Genomic DNA, 3,876 nt, shown 5'->3' on the forward strand with positions numbered 1-3,876 from the left:
CTCCTGACCTCAAGTGATCCTCCTGCCTTGGCCTCCCAAAGTGCTGGGATTACAGGCGTGAGCCACCTCACCAGCCAGTGCATCATTAAGTGACTTTCTCAAAGTCTCACAGCCAGTTGATGGTGAAGACAGGATTCCTGCTCAGGAAGGAAACTCATAAATGAAGCAGGAGTTGTTAGGGAGGTAGGAGAGCCAGAGGTATTCTGGAAGCTCTCCTGGCTCCTTTCAGCATGCTGTGCTCCCTTGTCTCACCCCTGCTCCCACTTGAAAGTTCCCCACCCACCCTGGCCTCATCAACTCAGCACTAATGTCTTCAGCTGAGACCATGTGAGAGGCAGGTGCTGTGTCTCAGTGTCTGTGGTCCTGGTCCTCGATATGCCTGATTCTCCCTCCACGGAGACTCTGAATGGCTGGGTCAGGTCTCCCTCTGTTTGGCACAGAGTTCTGGCCAGAGCATCACATCCTGTTTTGTTTGGTTTGGTGTTCTTTTTTTTTTTTTTTTTTTTTTTTTGAGACGGAGTCTCACTCTGTCGCCCAGGCTGGAGTGCAGTGGCCGGATCTCAGCTCACTGCAAGCTCCGCCTCCCGGGTTCACGCCGTTCTCCTGCCTCAGCCTCCCGAGTAGCTGGGACTACAGGCGCCCGCCACCTCGCCCGGCTAGTTTTTTGTATTTTTTAGTAGAGACGGGGTTTCACTGTGTTAGCCAGGATGGTCTCAATCTTCTGATCTCATGATCCACCCGTCTCGGCCTCCCAAAGTGCTGGGATTACAGGCTTGAGCCACCGCGCCCGGCCTGGTTTGGTGTTCTTGAGGAGTTTATTTGGGCAGACCCAGGGTGAGAGGGCCCTGCACCTGTAAGATGTCGGGCCTCTTGGTGGTGACACATGGCTTGTTGCTGGCCATAGAGGACCCAGTGTGGCAGCAGGACTCAACCTTGGAGTCATGGAGCTGCGTGACTGCTGGCCGGTTGCGCTTGCTGGCTCTGGTCTCCTCCACCTTCATGATCTGGATCAAGTGGGCACAGATGTGGTGCTGGGTGCCCACGTCTTGGTCTGCAGAAAACAGGAGACGGCAGGGTGACTGTAATCACTGGGATCTGGGCATTTGGCAAACCTCCTGTCAAGTACCTGGCACATTCTGTCAGGCACATCAATTGCCTGGGAGCCCCCACTTGGGATTAACTGGGGGACTGGGTGACTACGAGTGGTGTAGAACCTCCAAAGTCACTTTGAGGGGCACAACCACAGCCCCTCAAAGGTGACAAGATCTTCCTGTTTGTTCCTCTGTTTAAACCACTGCTGCAAGAAAAAGAGTGTTGAGTTTAAGTGCGACATGTCCTACTTTTGTTTTTTGTTTGTTTTATATATTTTATTTTTTGATTTTTATTTTTTATTTTTTAAGACAGAGTCTCACTCTGTCGCCCAGGCTAGAGTGCAATGGCATACGATCTCAGCTCACTGCAACCTCCACCTCCCAGGTTCAAGTGATTCTCCTGCCTCAGCATCCTGAGTAGCTGGTATTACAGGTGCCCACCACCACACCTGGCTATTTTTTGTATTTTTATTAGAAATGGGGTTTTGTCTTGTTGGCCAGGCTGGTCTCAAACTCCTGACCTCAGGTGATCTGCCCACCTCAGCCTCCCAAAGTGCTGGCATAAGCCACTGCACCCAGCTTTGTTTAATTTTTGAGATGGGTCTCTCTCTCTCTCACCCAGGCTGGAGTGCAGTGGTGCAGTCATGGCTCACTGCAGCCTTGACATCCTGGGTTCAGGTAGTCTTCACACCTCAGCCTCCCAAGTAGCTGGGACTACAGGCTCATGCCACCATGCCCTGCTGCTAATGTTTGTTTGTTTGTTTGTTTTTTGGTAAAGATACAGTCTCTATGTTACCCAGGCTGGTCTTGAATTCCTGGCCTCAAGTCATCCTCCTGCCTTGGCTGCCTAAAGTGCTGGGATTACAGGCATGAGCCATTGGGCATGGCCTGTTTTCTGTTTTTTTTTTTTTTTTTCTGAGACGGAGTCTCGCTCTGTTGCCCAGGCTGGAGTGCAGTGGCCGGATCTCAGCTCACTGCAAGCTCCGCCTCCCGGGTTTACGCCATTCTCCTGCCTCAGCCTCCCGAGTAGCTGGGACTACAGGCGCCCGCCACCTCGCCCGGCTAGTTTTTTGTATTTTTAGTAGAGACGGGGTTTCACCATGTTAGCCAGGATGGTCTCGATCTCCTGACCTTGTGATCCGCCCATCTCGGCCTCCCAATGTGCTGGGATTACAGGCTTGAGCCACCGCGCCCGGCCTTCTGTTTTTTTTTTTAAGAGACAGAGTCTCACTATGTTGCCCAGGTTGGAGAGCAATGGCTATTCACAGGTGTGATCACAGCTCACTGCAGTCTCAAACTCCTGGGCTCAAGCGGTCCTTCCATCTCAGCCTCCCGAGTAGCTGGGACTACAGGTGATCACCACCACACCTGGCTCACTTCCTGTTTTTTGAGTGGGAGTTTCACTATCTGGCCCCACCTGCCTCTCTAGCTGGGTCTTGACTGTTCAGTGCTATGCATGCTCTAGCTTTGCCACACCTCTCACTGGCCCTCGACAAACCTGCATTTCTACACTGCCATTCCTTCTGCCCCGAATGCCTTTCCTCCCCAGCACTGTATGGCAAACTCCTACACATCCTTCAAGGCCCATCTTGAATGCCACCTTCCCTGTGATGACTTCCCCTATTGCCCCAGACTTATTTCCTTGTCTTCAGTGCTCCCATAGAACTTGGTGCACATCTACTCCAGTAGTCATTGCACAGAACAGTAATCATTTGTTATACATGGTGACCTCCTGGAGAATGGGGATGTGTGCTGTTTCTCTTTGTATTTGTCTTTTGTTCCCAGAACAGGTAAGTACGTGGTGCCGGGTATAGGTAGGTACTCGCTCAATAAGTGTGAATGAGTGAAGGAGGGGTGGGGTTGATCTGAGCCTGAAAGAGGGAGCGCCCTAGCTGCACTTTCCTGGAGCAATCTCTAGAGGGCAGTCTCACACCATGCTTGTCTTCTCTAGCCTTTTCCCGAGTTGCTTTTTTTCTACCATAGGCAGCTCAGATATATATGGGTGGGTGGATGGATGGATGGACAGATGGACGAACGAACGGATGGATGGATGGGTGGATGAATAGATAGATAGGGTGGGCATGGTTCACATGGGCTCTGGAGTTGACAAGCTCTGGGACCAGGGAATCTAACCAAGTCAACCTAGGCACTGGAGGCACTGCTGGCCCATCCCTTAGACACAGTGGCTTAGGGGCTAGGCTTATTATTGAAACCTGGAAAAAAGTTATTGTTTTCCAAAAAAAAAAAGTTGCAAAATGGCATTGGATAAATATTGAAATAAATGGCTACAAAACAAAATCTCAACCAAATTGCAACTCAACTCAGTTTGCATATATAGTTTATGTATAAACTACATTTCAGGCGGGGCGCGGTGGCTCACGCCTGTAATCCCAGCACTTTGGGAGGCTGAGGCAGGCAGATCACCAGAGGTCAGGAGTTCGAGACCAGACTGACCAACATGGAGAAACCCCATCTCTAATAAAAATACAAAAATTAGCCAGGTGTGGTGGTGCATGCCTATAATCTCAGCTACTCGGAAGGCTGAGGCAGGAGAATCGCTTGAACCCGGGAGGCAGAGGTGAGCCGAGATTGCACCACTGCACTCCAGCCTGGGCGACAAGAGAGAAACTCCATCTCAAAAAAAAAAAAAACCAAAAAACAAAAAACCCTTCTGTGGGATGTGAATGCATTTTAATATTTTTGACATGATGTGGGCACTCCTAAGTGTCAAGGGCCCTTGACTTATTGAAAAGGCCCTGCAAGGACCAAGCGGAATGGAACCCAA

At 50.6% G+C, this 3,876-nt stretch overlaps 1 non-coding gene across 1 annotated transcript; it reads right to left on the reverse strand.

Moving 5' to 3' along the window:
* Positions 1 to 1,203: 1,203 nt before the first annotated feature.
* LOC112610465 lies at positions 1,204 to 1,331 on the reverse strand. The gene has a single exon (XR_003116363.1). It is a non-coding gene; the product is annotated as a small nucleolar RNA SNORA68 (small nucleolar RNA).
* Between the last annotated feature and the right edge of the window lie 2,545 nt (positions 1,332 to 3,876).

The sequence above is a fragment of the Theropithecus gelada genome, chromosome 16 (assembly GCF_003255815.1).
Source record: "Theropithecus gelada isolate Dixy chromosome 16, Tgel_1.0, whole genome shotgun sequence".
Classification (NCBI taxonomy): domain Eukaryota; kingdom Metazoa; phylum Chordata; class Mammalia; order Primates; family Cercopithecidae; genus Theropithecus; species Theropithecus gelada.